The following is a 17,500-nucleotide window of genomic DNA, read 5'->3' on the forward strand; positions in this document are numbered from 1 at the left end:
GCGACTCGCGGTTTCGCGGCTCGCGACTCGCGGTTTCGCGGCTCGCGACTCGCGGTTTCGCGGCGCGCGACTCGCAGTTTCGCGGCTCGCGACTCGCGGTTTCGCGGCGCCCGATTCGCGGCTACGTGACGCACAACTCGCGGGTTCGCGGCGCGCGGTCTCGCGGATTCGCGGTTTCGCGGCGCCCGATTCGCGGCTACGCGACGCACAACTCGCGGTTTCGCGGCGCGCGGTCTCGCGGATTCGCGGTCTCGCGGCGCCCGACTCGCGGCTACGCGACGCACAACTCGCGGTTTCGCGGCGCACGGTCTCGCGGATTCGCGGTTTCGCGACGCCCGATTCGCGGCTACGCGACGCACAACTCGCGGTTTCGCGGTTCGCGGTCCGCGGGGTCGCGGGGTCGCGGTTCCGTGGCTCGCGGTACGCAGGGTCGCCACTCGCTGTCTGCGGTACGGTCGGTATTCGCGGTGCGGATTCGCGGGTCCGCAGCTCTTCATACGCGGTCTCGCGGGGTCGCGGGGTCGCGGTGTCGTAACTCGCGGTACACGGTTCGCGTTTTCGCGGTATCGTGGCGCCCGGGATCCCGGTTCACGATTCACCATTTGCGCCTCGCGGTTCGCGGTCACGTGACGTGCGACTCGCGGTATCGCGGTTTCGTGGTCTCGCGTCTCACGGCTCGCGGTTTCGCGGTCTCGCGGCTCGCGGCTCGCGGCTCGCGGTTTCGCGGCTCGCGGTTTGCGATTTCGCAGTACAGTGTTGTGCGGTTCACAACACGATGTTCCTGGTGCGGATTCGGGGATCCGCAGTCCTTGGTTCGCGGTTCGCGGTGTCGCGACTCGCGGTTCGCGGTTCGCGGTTCGCGGTTTCCCGACACTCAATGCACGGCACTACACTTCACTTCACTTCACTTTGTTCTCCTTTCCTCTTCTTTCTTCTTTCTTCTTTCTTCTTTCTTCCTATTCATCTTGCTGCCATCCCACGTAGGCTGGGGTCTCTTTGGCCTTGAGCGAGGCTCGTGCGAAGTCGCGGAAGTGTCGGAAATTGGTTTTGGAAACCAACTCCGCATCCGCGACCGGCCATCCGCAGCCGTTAAGCCGCAGTGCCGTCTTCAAGACCGCCCTGGCCGCCTCGTGCCTCGGACAGTCGAGAAGTATGTGCTTCGGCGTTTCCTCGCCGGTCCCACATTCGCACATTGCAGTTTCACTCAGAGCGAAGGATCTGAGCTTCCACCTGAAGTTACCGTGACCACTAAGAAATTGCGTGACATAGTGGTCCGGTTCTATCCAGGTGGCCCGTGTTCTCTGCCGGACGTCTCCGAAGAACTCAAAGGTCGTCCGGCCATGGGTTGAAACCTGCCAACGCTCCTGCCAGGCGTCCAGCATTTCCGCCGCCGCCCTTCTTCTTTCTTCGCCGTAATCACGGCCTTCCTCTTCCTCGTTGCCGTTGTTTCGTCCTCTTCTTTCTTCCGTCCGAATCCAGTATCTTCTTGCCCTTTCTTCCACCACCAGGTCGATCGGGGGTACGCCCGCGATCACCGTTAGTGCGTCCGTGGCCGTCGTGCAATATGCCTTGGTGACTCGAAGGAGAGCCTGTCTCTGAGAACGAGCCAGCATCCGTCTTGCCGTTTTGTTCATCAGGTCGCTCCAGCCCGCCGCTGCGTACGTGGTTATGGGTACAAAGAGCCCCCCGTACAAGAGACGGAGTGCACGATGTCCCAGTCCCCAGTTCGCTTTGGCCACCTTCGCGAGACTGTTGAACAAACCTCTGCATTTCTCCGAAGTTGTCACGATATGCGTGTTCAACCGGAGTCCTTTCTCAAAATGTACTCCTAAGTACCTGATTGCTGGCTTCATTCTTATGCCTCTGCCGGAGATGCGGATGGTCGGTGGACGCGCTGCATCGAGCGATCCTTTGACCAAGAGCATCTCCGACTTTTCGGCTGAGAGTTCCAGCTTTCTCCTTCCGCACCACTCGGACATTGCCGTGGCGACCCCCTGGCCCTTCCTTCTCAGCTCCTCTCTCGAGTTGCCGGAAATCACGACCAGGACGTCGTCCGCATAGGCAACCGGTTCACATTCCAGCTCGTCGGATGTGAGAACCGCCAGCAGGTCATCGAAAATTAGGTTCCAAAAACTTGGACCCAATATCGAGCCCTGCGGGCAGCCTCTGGTAACGGGTTTCCGGACTGAGTCTTGTTTCCCCACGATCTGCACTGCCCTCTCCGAGAAGTAACTTTCCACTAGCCTGTATAGGTTTCGTGGGCAGTCCCTCCTCTTGAGTTCGTACAGGACATTTGGCCACCATACGTTATCGAAAGCGCCCGAAATATCGAACGCTATCGCTATCACGTATTTTGCCTCCGCGAATTCCCTTTCCCTAAGAATACTACGAAATTTAACGATCGCCTCCTCCGTCGACCGTCCAGGTTTAAACCCGTATTGTCGGTCGGAGGTTAGGTCATGATCGAGGAAAATACTCGCGAGTCTGTTCGCCATCAGTCGTTCGAGCAGCTTCCCTACCATTGAAAGCAGGCAAACTGGCCGATACGACTTCGGGTTACTCCTATCCTTGTCCGGACCCTTGGGTATTGTAATGATGGTACCCACCTTCCAACGAGCTGGGAATACTCCCCATTCGAGGCATCCGTTACAGAGCCTGAGGAGCTCCTCGTGGAGACATCCCCAGGATTTCTGGATAACTTCCACCTCGATCCTGTCCGGCCCCGGACATTTACCTTTTCTGAGGCGCGTTACAGCGGCACTCAGGTCTTCCCACTGGAATGGGGGGCTGTCCTCCGTTGTTGGCTGGATTCGGACTTCCAGGCGTGTCCTTGCTTGTTCTGGGGTGTCTGTCTCCGTGTCGTCCTCCGGGACGAGCGCCGTCAACATCGCTTCCGCGGTTGATCTCCACGAGGTCGTATGACCCCCGTGTGGCAGTTTAATCGAGGAAGTGGCTTCCTCCCTCCTGAGTTTCCCCAGGGATGTCTTCGTTGCGACACCCCAGACCTCCTGGTTTCCTTGGCTGGTGACGAACTGGCGCCATGAGCGGTTCTTCTCGCTCGTCACCTTTTTCGTATAGGTTCTCCTGAACCGTCGGTATTCCTGTTTCAGTATCTCCCTCGTCGGGGGATCGTGTGTCCCCTGGTACAGTCTTCTTGCCCTGTAGGTTGCCCTCTTCATCCTTGTCAGTTCCTCTGTCCACCACGGTACAGATTTCTGGTGCCATATCTTTTTGGGCATTGCCGCTTCGCAGGCGGTCAATATTACCCGCTCCATGGTTTCCGCCATTGCCTCGACGTCTTGCCGACTGTTTAGGTCGGCGTTCGTCAAGGAGCGCTTCTCCTGGATGAGTGTCCTCTGGAGCTTGTTCCAGTCGGCCTTCCTGGTGTTGTACCGTGGCTGTAGGGGCGGCGGCTGTCCTCTTCGCGTGCCGAGGTTCAGGCGTGTCTCCAGGATTCTATGATCACTGGAGGTTCCGTCCTCGTACACTTTCCAGCCGTGTACGAGCGGTATAGCTTCCCAGGTGGCGAGAGTGACGTCGATATTCGACGATCCTCGCGTATTCTCAAACGTGGTGGGATGTCCCGCCTCGTTCAGCACTAACAAGTTATGTCTAATGAGTAATTCCTCTAGTAGTTCCCCACGTTCGTCGGTGACTCTACTGTTCCATACATGCGACTTCGCGTTCGCGTCCGCGCCTATTATAATTCTTTTCCCCCTTAGCCTTGTTAGTACTGTGTCGAGGTGGGCTAGCCCGAGTTCAATATTTTCCGACGGCGGAAAGTATTGACTCACTACGTACAGTTCCGTGCTACCGTCGAAGAGCTGAACACAGACGCAATGCGTTGTGCACAAGTCTGCGATTTTGAGCACGGAAAACTTCCTATTCCTCACGCATACGGCCGCGAGCGGCGGTTCGTCTGCGTGGTTGTGAAAAACTATCGTAGCGCCCGTCCCGAAACCTGGGATAACTCTCTTGAAACTATACGGTTCCTGCATAAGCAGGATATCCGCATTGGTTTCTTCCATTTGTCGCCTGACCTCATGCGGCACGACTTTTGATCGCTGCATGTTAAGCTGCAGGATCGTGAATCCTCTTCCGTCTGTGGCAGGGTTATTATGCATAACTGGTCCTGCTTACAGACCACTGGACTGCTTTCTCGTAACCCGGGCACGTCGCGCTGGAAGCGGCGTGGTCTCCCTTCTTACCAGCCCGTTTGCAGCTCACGCAGACTGCGGGCTGGCTCCTCTTTGGACACGCCTTCGCGCTGTGTCCAGTGTGTGCGCAATGGCCGCACACGTCCTCCTTCTGGCGGCAGTGCTTGGCGATGTGCCCGAATCCCTGGCACTTGAAGCACCTGCTTACGGCGAGGAAATCTCGCACCTTGCAGGCGTTCCAGCCCAGGAAGACTTTATGCGCCTCCAGCATTTTTGTCCTTAATTTCGGGGAGACCTCGACCACCCAGTTGGTCTCCTCGTTGTCCTTCCGCCCCGTTCTGAAGCAGAAGGTCATCTCCTTTTCCTCCTCTTCTCCGAACACGTTCGGATTCTGCTTCTTTAAGCACGCGACGATCTCCTTCTCGGTCATTACCCGCGGGACGTCGAAGATGGTCATCTTCGGCTTCCTCGTAGCGGGCGTCTTGACCGTAAGCCCAGCCTGCTTCAGCTTTGCACTCTCCGTGAGTGCTCTGAGTCCCTCGGCGGTGGCGGTTTCCACGGCAATTCCATTGCCGCGGATCTTCCGTACGGCCTTCACCTGTAGCCCCCTTTTCCTAGGGTTGACTAGGGTGAAAACAGCCTCTCTGGCTTCCTCACTGGTCCGGATTTCCCCGTCCTTCTGATCGGGGAAGATCATCGCCACATTCCTCGGTGGTCCGAGCGCTGTCGGAGCCATCTTCGGCGACGGCGTCGCTCCCATCCTAAGCTTCTCCGCGTAGGAGAGAGCTTTGGGTGCTTCCACCTTCTTCACCGCTCGTTCCAGGCACTTTGTTGCTTGGAGCGATTTCTCAACCGCTCCGGTAAGCACTGCCTCAGACGATTTCGTCTGCGACTTTGCCTGCTGTAGCCTCCCTTCAAGGAAGCTATTCTCCTCCAGGAGATCCTGGACTACGCCACGCATTTCCTTGAAGAAACGCATGACAGCAATGGCCTGGTCCTTGTTGATCTTCTTGTGAGGATCCATGCAATACGCAAGCATGCGATCCTCGATAGCGCTAGCCGTGGCTTTCATCTCGTCCACGGTCTTCTTGTTCCTCTTCTTACCTTCCTGGGCTGGTTCGGTCGCTCTCTTCTTGTTCCCCTCGTTGCCGGTTTCCTTGACCGGCGTAACGCTGGCCTTCCGTTTCAGTGCTGGAGGCTGTCGAACTCCCGCGGTCTTTGGCGTTGTGGGCGCCGATGATGGTGCTGCTGGAGCTGGTGCTGCTGGCGCTGCTGGTGCTGGTGCTGCTGGTGCTGCTGCTGCCTTCTTCTTCCCGTCCGTCCGCAGCAGGACAACCTTAGCCGGCGCGGTCGGCGCCATACTGAAGCGGGGACCGTCCCCCACTCCTCGTCCTTGCTCGGATCCCGTCGGATCCGCTCGTGTCCGGTCGGCCGGTTGCAGCGCTCGGGGCTCGCCCCCACTCCTCCTCGGCGATCGGGCCCCGTCGGCTCGACTCGAGTGCGGTCGTCCGGTCGGCGACGCGGTCGACCCAAGATGGCCGCGTCCGCTTCACCAGGCACTGATCGCGCGTCACGCGCTCGACCCAAGATGGCGTCGCTGACGTCACTGGGCGTTGGCTACGTGCCACGCGGTCGGCTCAAAATGGCGGCGCTGACGTGGCCCGCTTGGAGTTGCCGTTCACGCACTTAAAAACGTCCTTAAAACTCGAAACCTACTCCTATTTTGAATTTAAAGCTATCGTTATATTCGCGATAGTGTCTGCAGTCCACTGCCGCGAGAACACACCGATATCCAGCCGGATGGCGTAGATATTCGGCGACGAACCCGCACGGTCGCCCCGAAGATTTGAAAATTACAAATCTCGCAGAGTATTTGCACTTCCACTTCAAGGAAACCACAGGAAACCGCAACACTACACGAATAATCCCTAGCACTATCCTCTAAACGCGGATCTAACGCGGACACGCCCGTAGATTCCAGGTATGCGCTGGAAATTCCGGCCGCGCCCCGGGAAAAACCCACGCGGCGATGACTCACCGTCGCGTCACTCCTCGCCTATAACGTTCTTAAAAATCGAATTTTCGTCCGATTTTCAATCACGAAGCGGCGTTCTGTTTGTGATAATGCGGACTATACACTGCTGCAATTTCAGCCCGATATCTGGCCTGACGGCGGAGATATCCGCGACGAAACCGCACGGTCGCCCCGAAGTTTCCGAAATTACAAATCTCGTTCGAGTTTTTGGAATTCCGCTCCGGAGAAACACACAGTAAACAGATTTATCGCACAATCACGCCTAAAACTCCCGTGTACCACGCGAATAAATCGCGAAAATACACGTAACACTCCTCGAAACGTCGAAATTCCGGCCAGGTAGCGGGAAAAACCCACGCGGCGGTAACTCCTCGGTTGAGCGGATCAGGTAGCGGAGCAGCGGTTGAACACGTCCGTTCCCTTCGGCAGTCAGAATGCGACTAGTAGATAGGGACAAGTATTGTCGCTTTGCCCTGAATGGGCCCTGGGATGCCTGTACCCTGCACGGAGGCTGGGCATACTCCCGGTACCAAGCGGTTTTTCTATCTACCTTCCGACGACAACGGCGAAGGGAAACGTACGGTGTAGGTGTTCTACCGCACTCTGGGCTGGAAATACCCTGTCCTCGCCTTGCGGGTCTTTGGACAAGTTGAATCTACCCTTTCGGGAAGCAGCTCTCTTAGCCGACGCTCCAGGTTGCGAAGCAACCTGCAGCGTCGTTACCAGCGGGGGCCACGAGGAGGCGGAGCTGCCAGCTTTCGCTCGATTCCAGCAGGTTGGCACGAGCCGATTATTGCCTGCAACCACCGCAGCTTCTGTGGAGAAGTCTGCCTGCACCGGTGATCGCAGGTTATACTACCTTAGGAATGTCCCTCCGTTCTGTGTTGTCCTGTCCTTGTGGTCGTGTCCTTATCCTCGTGCGTAGTCCGGGTTGGATGTTTGTGGGTGTAGATGTGTGTGTGCGTCTGTGTTGGTGTATGTTAGTGTATGTTGTCCTAATTCCTCTTGGAGTGTCCTTCTTCTTTCTTGATGTTCCGATGCACTTTTAATCCACTGCACTGTTGTCCCGATTGTCCCGATGCGCGCGCGTTGTTGCCCGAGAAAAAAAAAAAAAAAAAAAAAAAAAAAAAAACGCGGTTCCGCGGTGTCGCGGTCGCGCGGTCACGCGGTCACGCGGTCTCGCTGTATCGCGGTGTCGTGGTCGCGCGGTCACACGGTCTCGCGGTTCGCGGTGTCGCGGTCACACGGTCTCGCGGTCTCGCGGTCTCACGGTATCGCGGTATCGCGGTGTCGCGGTCACACGGTCTCGCGGTCTCACGGTATCGCGGTCTCGCGGTCTCACGGTATCGCGGTATCGCGGCGTCGCGGTTCGCGGTGTCGCGGTCACACGGTCTCGCGGTCTCGCGGTCTCACGGTATCGCGGTATCGCGGCGTCGCGGTTCGCGGTGTCGCGGTCACACGGTCTCGCGGTCTCGCGGTCTCACGGTCACGCGGTATCGCGGTCGCACGGTCACGCGGACGCCCGGTCACGCGGTCTCGCGGATCACGGTCACGCGGTTCCGCGGTGTCGCGGTCGCGCGGTCTCGCGGTATCGCGGTTTCGCGGTGTCGCGGTCTCGCGGTCTCGCGGTATCGCGGTCGCGCGGTCTCGCGGTCCCACGGTATCGCGGTATCGCGGCGTCGCGGTGTCGCGGTGTCGCGGTGTCGCGGTATCGCGGTCGCGCGGTCACACGGTCTCGCGGTTCGCGGTCACACGGTCACGCGGTATCGCGGTCGCACGGTCTCGCGGATCACGGTCACGCGGTTCCGCGGTGTCGCGGTCGCGCGGTCTCGCGGTATCGCGGTTTCGCGGTGTCGCGGTCTCGCGGTCTCGCGGTATCGCGGTCGCGCGGTTCGCGATCACGCGGTCTCGCGTTTCGCGGTTCGCGGTACACGGTGCGGTGCGGTAAGACGTACGCGGTGCGGATTCGCGGATCCGCAGTCCTCGGTGCGCGGTGACACTGTCCCGTGGTTTCGCGGTTCACGACCTCGCGGTTCGCGGTCCCGCGGTTTTCGATTTCGCGGCACACTGTTGCGCGGTTCACAGCACGACGTTCGTAGTGCGGATTCGCGGATCCGCAGCCCTCGGTTCGCGGTTCGCGGTGTCTCGACTCGCGGTTCGCGGTGTCGCGGCTCGCGGTTCGCGGTCCGCGGTTTGTCGACACTCACTGCACTGCACTACACTGTGTTCTTCTTCTCTCTTCTTTCTTCTTTCTTTCTTTCTTCTTTCTTCTTTCTTCCTAGTCGTCCTGTTGCCATCCCACGTAGGCTGGGGTCTCTTTGGCCTTGAGCGTGGCTCGTGCGAAGTCGCGGAAGTGTCGGAAGTTGGTTTTGGAAACCAACTCCGCTTCCGCGACCGGCCATCCGTAGCCGTTAAGCCTCAGTGCCGTCTTCAAGACCGCCCTGGCCGCCTCGTGCCTCGGACAGTCGAGAAGTATGTGCTTCGGCGTTTCGTCGCCGGTCCCACATTCGCACATTGCAGTTTCACTCAGAGCGAAGGATCTGAGCTTCCACCTGAAGTTACCGTGACCACTAAGAAATTGCGTGACATAGTGGTCCAGTTCTATCCAGGTGGCCCGTGTTCTCTGCCGGACGTCTCCGAAGAACTCGAAGGTCGTCCGACCATGGGTCGAAACCTGCCAACGCTCCTGCCAGGCATCCAGCATTTCCGCCGCCGCCCGTCTTCTTTCTTCGCCGTAATCCCGGCCTTCCTCTTCCTCGTTGCCGTTGTTTCGTCCTCTTCTTTCTTCCGTCCGAATCCAGTATCTTCTTGCCCTCTCTTCCACCACCAGGTCGATCGGGGGTTCGCCCGCGATCACCGTTAGTGCGTCCGAGGCCGTCGTGCAATACGCCTTGGTGACTCGAAGGAGAGCCTGTCTCTGAGAACGAGCCAGCATCCGTCTTGCCGTTTTGTTCATCAGGTCGCTCCAGCCCGCCGCTGCGTACGTGGTTATGGGTACAAAGAGCCCCCCGTACAAGAGACGGAGTGCACGATGTCCCAGTCCCCAGTTCGCTTTGGCCACCTTCGCGAGACTGTTGAACAAACCTCTGCATTTCTCCGAAGTTGTCACGATATGCGTGTTCAACCGGAGTCCTTTCTCAAAATGTACTCCTAAGTACCTGATTGCTGGCTTCATTCTTATGCCTCTGCCGGAGATGCGGATGGTCGGTGGACGCGCTGCATCGAGCGATCCTTTGACCAAGAGCATCTCCGACTTTTCGGCTGAGAGTTCCAGCTTTCTCCTTCCGCACCACTCGGACATTGCCGTGGCGACCCCCTGGCCCTTCCTTCTCAGCTCCTCTCTCGAGTTGCCGGAAATCACGACCAGGACGTCGTCCGCATAGGCAACCGGTTCACATTCCAGCTCGTCGGATGTGAGAACCGCCAGCAGGTCATCGAAAATTAGGTTCCAAAAACTTGGACCCAATATCGAGCCCTGCGGGCAGCCTCTGGTAACGGGTTTCCGGACTGATTCTTGTTTCCCCACGATCTGTACTGCCCTCTCCGAGAAGTAACTTTCCACTAGCCTGTATAGGTTTCGTGGGCAGTCCCTTCTCTTGAGTTCGTACAGGACATTTGGCCACCATACGTTATCGAAAGCGCCCGAAATATCGAACGCTATCGCTATCACGTATTTTGCCTCCGCGAATTCCCTTTCCCTAAGAATACTACGGAATTTAACGATCGCCTCCTCCGTCGACCGTCCAGGTTTAAACCCGTATTGCCGGTCGGAGGTTAGGTCATGATCGAGAAAAATACTCGCGAGTCTGTTCGCCATCAGTCGTTCGAGCAGCTTCCCTACCATTGAAAGCAGGCAAACTGGCCGATACGACTTCGGGTTACTCCTATCCTTGTCCGGACCCTTGGGTATTGTAATAATCGTACCCACCTTCCAACGAGCTGGGAATACTCCCCATTCGAGGCATCCGTTACAGAGCCTGAGGAGCTCCTCGTGGAGACATCCCCAGGATTTCTGGATAACTTCCACCTCGATCCTGTCCGGCCCCGGACATTTACCTTTTCTGAGGCGCGTTACAGCGGCACTCAGGTCTTCCCACTGGAATGGGGGGCTGTCCTCCGTTGTTGGCTGGATTCGGACTTCCATACGTGTCCTTGCTTGTTCTGGGGTGTCTGTCTCCATGTCGTCCTCCGGGACGAGCGCCGTCAACATCGCTTCCGCGGTTGATCTCCACGAGGTCGTATGACCCCCGTGCGGCAGTTTAATCGAGGAAGTGGCTTCCTCCCTCCTGAGTTTCCCCAGGGATGTCTTCGTTGCGACACCCCAGACCTCCTGGTTTCCTTGGCTGGTGACGAACTGGCGCCATGAGCGGTTCTTCTCGCTCGTCACCTTTTTCGTATAGGTTCTCCTGAACCGTCGGTATTCCTGTTTCAGTATCTCCCTCGTCGGGGGATCGTGTGTCCCCTGGTACAGTCTTCTTGCCCTGTAGGTTGCCCTCTTCATCCTTGTCAGTTCCTCTGTCCACCACGGTACAGATTTCTGGTGCCATATCTTTTTGGGCATTGCCGCTTCGCAGGCGGTCAATATTACCCGCTCCATGGTTTCCGCCATTGCCTCGACGTCTTGCCGACTGTTTAGGTCGACGTTCGTCAAGGAGCGCTTCTCCTGGATGAGTGTCCTCTGGAGCTTGTTCCAGTCGGCCTTCCTGGTGTACCGTGGCTGTAGGGGCGGCGGCTGTCCTCTTCGCGTGCCGAGGTTCAGGCGCGTCTCCAGGATTCTATGATCGCTGGAGGTTCCGTCCTCGTACACTTTCCAGCCGTGTACGAGCGGTATAGCTTCCCAGGTCGCGAGAGTGACGTCGATATTCGATGATCCCCGCGTGTTCTCAAACGTGGTGGGATGTCCCGCCTCGTTCAGCACTAACAAGTTATGTCTAACGAGTAATTCCTCGAGTAGTTCCCCACGTTCGTCGGTGACTCTACTGTTCCATACATGCGACTTCGCGTTCGCGTCCGCGCCTATTATAATTCTTTTCCCCCTTAGCCTTGTTAGTACTGTGTCGAGGTGAGCTAGCCCGAGTTCAATATTTTCCGACGGCGGAAAGTATTGACTCACTACGTACAGTTCCGTGCTGCCGTCGAAGAGCTGAACACAAACGCAATGCGTTGTGCACAAGTCTGCGATTTTGAGCACGGAAAACTTTCTATTCCTCACGCATACGGCCGCGAGCGGCGGTTCGTCTGCGTGGTTATGAAAAATTATCGTAGCTCCCGTCCCGAAACCTGGGATAACTCTCTTGAAACTATACGGTTCCTGCATAAGCAGGATATCCGCATTGGTTTCTTCCATTTGTTGCCTGACCTCGTGTGGCACGACTTTTGATCGCTGCATGTTGAGCTGCAGGATCGTGAGTCCTCGTCCGTCCGTAGAAGCGTTATTACGCATAACCGGTTCTATTTACGGCCCGCTGGACTGCCCTCTCATATCCTGGGCACGACGCGCTGGAAGCGGCGTGGTCTCCCTTCTTACCAGCCCGTTTGCAGTTCACGCAGACTGCGGGCTGGTTCCTCTTTGGACACGCCTTCGCGCTGTGTCCAATGTGTGCGCAGTGGCCGCACACGTCCTCCTTTTGACGGCAATGCTTGGCAATGTGCCCGAATCCCTGGCACTTGAAGCACCTGCTAACGGCGAGGAAGTCTCGCACTTTACAGGCGTTCCAGCCCAGGAAGACTTTGTGCGCCTCGAGCATCTTCAACCTGAGCTTCGGGGAGACCTCGACCACCCAGTTGGTCTCTTCGCCATCCTTCCTTCCTGTCCGGAAGCAGAAGGTCACTTCCTTCTCTTCCCCTTCTCCGAACACGTTCGGATTCTGCCTCCTTAGGCACGTGGCGATCTCCTTCTCGGTCATGGCTCGTGGAACGTCGAAGATGGTCATCTTCGGCTTCCTCGTGACCGGCGTTTTGACCGTAAGCCCGGCCTGCTTTAATTTAGCACTCTCCGTCAGTGCTTTAAGTCCCTCGGCGGTAGCGGTTTCCACAGCAATGCCATTGCTGTGGATCTTCCTTACGGCCTTCACCTGTAGCCCCCTCTTCCTGGGGTTAACGAGGGTGAATACCGCCTCCCTGGCTTCCTCGCTGGTCCGGATTTCCCCGTCCTTCTGATCGGGGAAAATCATCGCCACGTTCCTTGGCGGTCCAAGCGCTGGCGGGACTATTCTCGGCGACGGTGTCGCTCCCATCTTAAGCTTCTCCGCGTAGGAGAGAGCTTTGGGTGCCTCCACCTTCTTCACCGCCCGCTCCAGGCACTTGGTCGCTTGGAGCGATTTTTCAACCGCCCCGGTAAGCACCGCCTCCGACGATTTCCGCTGCGTCTTCGCCTGGTGTAGCTGTCCTTCCAGGAAGCTATTCTCCTCGACCAGGTCCTGCACTACACCACGCATCTCCTTGAAGAGACGCATGATGACGGCTGCCTGTTCCTTATTTATCTTTTTGACCGGATCCATGCAAAACTGCAGCATCCGGTCCTCGATGGCGCTGGCCGTGGCCTTCATACCGGCCACGGTTTTCTTCTCCTCCGGGGCTGGTTCTGTAGCCCTCTTCTTGCTACCCACGCTGCCGGTGTCTTTGACCGGCGTGACGCTGGCCTTCCTCTTCGTTGCGGGAGGCTGTCCTGCTCCCATGGTTCTCGCTGGCGTTGTCGTGGCTGCTGTCGTCGTCTTCGTCTTGTCGCCCAAGCGCGACAAGACTACCTTCGCCGGCGCGGTCGGCGCCATACTGAAGCGGGGACCGTCCCCCACTCCTCCTCCTTGCTCGGATCCCGTCGGATCCGCTCGTGCGCGGTCGTTCGGAAAGCCGCGCCCGGGGCTCGCCCCCACTCCTCCTCGGCGATCGGGCCCTGTCGGCAGGACTCGGGTGCGGTCGTTCGGTCGGCGGCGCGGTCGACCCAAGATGGCCGCGTCCGCTTCACCAGGCACTGATCGCGCGTCACGCGCTTGACCCAAGATGGCGTCGCTGACGTCACTGGGCGTTGGCTACGTGCCACGCGGTCGGCTCAAAATGGCGGCGCTGACGTGGCCCGCTTGGAATTGCCGTTCACGCACTTAAAAACGTCCTTTAAACTCGAAACCTACTCCGATTTTGAATTTAAAACTATCGTTGTATCCGCGGCGATGCCTGCAGTCCACTGCCGCGAGGACACACCGATATCCAGCCGGATGGCGTAGATATACGGCGACGAACCCGCACGGTCGCCCCGAAGATTTGAAAATTACAAATCTCGTAGAGTATTTGCACTTCACTTCGAGGAAACCACAGAAAACAACAGCACGACGCGAATAAATCCCGGAACTATCTTCTATAACGCGGTTCTAACGCGGACACGCCCGTAGAATCCAGGTATACGCTGGAAATTCCGGCCGCGCCCCGGGAAAAACCCACGCGGCGGTGACTCACCGACGCGTCACTCCTCACTATTAACGTTCTTAAAAATCGAATTTTCGTCCGATTTTCAATCACGAAGCGGCGTTCTCCTCGTAATAGTTCTCTCTACCCACTGCCGCGGTTTCACCTCGATATCTAGCCTGACGGCTGAGATATTCGGCGACAAACACGCTCGGTCGCCCCGGAGATTCCGAAATTACAAATCTCGATCGAGTTTCTGAAATTCCACTCCGGAGAAACACACAGTAGATAGATTTGTCGCACAATACGCCTAAAAACTCACGTGTACAACGCGAATAAATCGCGAAAATACACGTAACACTCCTCGAAACGTCGAAATTCCGGCCAGGTAGCGGGAAAAACCCACGCGGCGGTAACTCCTCGGTCTAGCGGATCAGGTAGCGGAGCAGCGGTTGAACACGTCCGTTCCCTTCGGCAGTCAGAATGCGACTCTAGTAGATAGGGACAGTGGGAATCTCGTTAATCCATTCATGCGCGTCACTAATTAGATGACGAGGCATTTGGCTACTTTCGAGGAAGTTATGCCTGAGAGAGCAGGCAGCACTCAACGCGAGTCAACCGAAGTTGAAAAGATAGGCGGATAGAAAAGCAACAGTCGCGGATAAAATAAATAAAAGGATAGAGAAAGACGGAAGAGGAGGTACGCGAGAATAAAGGGGATAGAAAACGAACGGAAGAGGAGGTACGCGAGAGATGATGGTAGACATCTCTAGAAAGAAGAACAGAGAAGGGGAAAGAGAGGACAAAACAGAGCGGGCTGTTGGAAAACCAACCAGCCCGACAGGGCAGGGTCCGTGGAACCAGGTCGGCGCTAACCAATCCCTCTGCGCGCTGCAAGGGAAGGAGCGGGACGTGTAGTAAGGGAATTAAATCTTCTAAAGGCTGACAGGCCACCAATTAATGCTCTCGTAGCCAACACCGGTAGGTCCCTCCTATTGATGATACCCGCCGCAATAAGACCCCGGGAGGAATCAGGACACCACACCCCACGCCAGGACAGGGTCGCCGCGTGAACTATCACGTTAGTCGAACGTGTCGACTCTTTAATTAATCGGATAAGGTGTTCGTTATCCGCATAGTAGTTGACCTTTCTCCTATGAAGTTCCGTAAGAGAGGGCAGATCACTGAGAACCTGTGCATCTACAACAAACGTTGTACAGCCCAAGGTCGCTACTATGTCTGGTTTCCTAATTCCCACCGAGGTCCTAAAACGAGGTTCCAGGGTCACATCGAAACCTAAGCGGGAGAGGCTCCTCGCCAGGTAGGAGACGATGGCGTCATGTCTCTTAATCCTATCTAAATGGGTCCTGTGGCATGCCTGTAAAATGTGGTTAGTTGTCTCCACCCTAGGGCAGCCAGCGCGGCACCGCCTGTCGAACTCACGACCCCTAGATGTCCTGGATCGTGAGGGAAGCGCATTAATACGCAATCGACCACAGTTTATGAAGTCGCGACCCGATAGGAACCGGTTGGCCGAGGCAATCCACTGATGCTGCGCGGGGGTCTCCGATGAATGCAGGAATGCAGCTCCGTCGATCGAACTATGAAGTCTCGCCGCCCAAAAACGCTTGATCTCTCGCATATCGCTAACTAGGACATTGCCCGGTTTCAGGCGTCGCTGGCATAGTAGGCTCTCATAATACCAAAAAGAGCCAGGTGCAAGGCTCGGGGCCCAGTACCCTGCAGCAAGGGACCGCAGCCGTTGGTATCGGAAGAGGGGAATAATCCACCTCAGAGCCTGTATACCCAGCCCGCCTTCAGAAACGGGAGCATGGAAGTACGCCGATGGTACATCCCGGTGAAGTACGAGCCACCTCCTAACAAAGTCCCTAACAATACGGTCGAGTTTATTTAGGGCCCCAATTGTCGTGTGCCCAAGAGTGAGCTGGTGATAAAATTTGGGGAGCACTACGGACTTAAGAGCCCACAGTCTTTGTTGCGGCTTCAAGGGAGCCGCCGTCACCCGGTTTAAAAAGTTCGTTAACTCAGCGTAGTATTCCGTACGCTGCCTGCCCTCCGGCGTGAAAGAAACTCCGAGGTATTTAAAGGAGTCGGTGCGTATAAGAGGTTTTAGTCGCGATGGGCCGCACCTAAGGTCGACTCTATGGTCTACCTTGACCTTCTTATTTTTCCCATCAGCACGCAGGGCTAAGACGAAACTTTTGGCCGTATTCACATCAAGACCGCATCGATGGAAGAAGCTAATAGTGCTATTGAGCAGGTCCTGAAGGCCCTCGGCTGTTGACGCAAACAAGAGCAGGTCGTCTGCGTAAGCCAGAGCATTAAGGCTCAGGCCATCGGCTACAATGCCAACCTCAGAGGGAAGGGTTCTGAGCAAAGTGTCAACAACCAGGTTAAACAATACGGGCGAAAGCGGGTCGCCTTGCTTAACACCGCGGCTAGATTTAATGCTGCGCGACCGCCAACCAAAGGCCGTAAGCACTGTGGAGCTCTTAGTGTAACAGTTGGAGATGTACTGAGTTAGATTCGACGGGGCACCCCTACTACGGAGAATAGAAAGGATAGCATCATGTGAGACGGAGTCAAATGCTTTACTAATATCTAGGGACGCAACGTACATAGAACGATAGGATTTGTGGTGGAATTTCAGGACCATATCAAGCAGAAACGTAGCCTCAGCACAACCGTCGGCTTTGATGAACGCTCGCTGGCGCTCGTCAAGCGGGATGCTACGGAGAATACGATTAGCCAGGATCTTATTAAAAGCTCTAGTGATCACCGACGAGATCGAAATAGGTCTGAAGTCACCCGGGGATACCGGTTCGGACTTCTTCGGAATAAAGATCGTTCTAGATCTACACAGGTATTCGGGTAAATCGGCGCATAATAAAAAGATGTTAAAAATCCTTAACAGGATCTCGGAGGGAACCGCACGAAGGGCACGCGATGATACACCGTCCGGACCAGGAGCCGTACTCACGCCGGGAAGGCAGGCTCTTATCTCCTCGGGTGTAATCGGAGCCCACACCTCGTTTAAACAAACGCCCGAATTAGGTACAGGTGTGAATGGATCCGGACGGGCGCCCTCGAACACCGCAGTCCAGAAGGGTTCCATAATCTCCCTTGGTAGTGGTGTTGCGGTTCTGACATCATCAACGATGTCTCGAATGCATCTACCACGATTTCTCCGAAACATAGCCTGCGTTTTGGCATAATCTAACCGTCTCCGTTGACGTCGGCTGAGGTTCTGAGGTGTTTGAGATCTGCGGCGCCTCGGTCGACTCTCACGAGGAGGAAATATCTCGTGGAGGTAGAAGCTTATCTCGTTCAACAGGTCTGCTGCCGAAAGGTGGTCTAATCGGTCGCAGATCCTGTTGAGCACTGAGGCCTTAAACGCAGAGCCATTCAGCGGTGGCAAGCTTCTTAGGAGCGCTAAAATAGGTGGTACAACATGGGCAACCTCTTCGACGGGGACAGGTGGCATGTCTCCAGTGCCCTCAGGGGTAGCGCTCAACTCCTCGATAAAATTCCTCACGGCCTCCTTATACTCGGCTCGCCTACGCTGGCCCTTAATGCTCTCAAGCGTCCGGTGTGGAAAGGCCGCTGTCAGGGGTTGGTTCACAAATCTATGGCCCTCGAGAACTAGTGCCGCTTCTTTGCGAGCCAACCGGAGAGATTCCTCATGGGACCAACGTAGCTTTATTGAGGCTGGCTGTATTTGGGAGTCACGAAGGACCGGATGTTTGCGCCTGAAATGGATACCTAAACCTATCTTACTCGCAAATGCACGATTGCAGTCCGGAGCCGTGCACAGAAATTGACCAGCGGAGCTGGTTCCACTATTCGAAGGAGAGGGGGGATTAGGAAAAGAAGAGGAAGAAGAAACATT

General features: G+C 56.6%; 1 long non-coding RNA gene across 1 annotated transcript in view; it reads left to right on the forward strand.

Annotated features, from left to right (window-relative positions):
- LOC143350582 (uncharacterized) overlaps positions 1 to 17,500 on the forward strand; it is a 60,518-nt gene that overhangs the window by 1,058 nt on the left and 41,960 nt on the right. The gene's annotated exons all lie outside the window — the stretch shown is intronic.

Source organism: Colletes latitarsis, unplaced genomic scaffold (assembly GCF_051014445.1).
Source record: "Colletes latitarsis isolate SP2378_abdomen unplaced genomic scaffold, iyColLati1 scaffold0007, whole genome shotgun sequence".
Taxonomy (NCBI): Eukaryota; Metazoa; Arthropoda; class Insecta; order Hymenoptera; family Colletidae; genus Colletes; species Colletes latitarsis.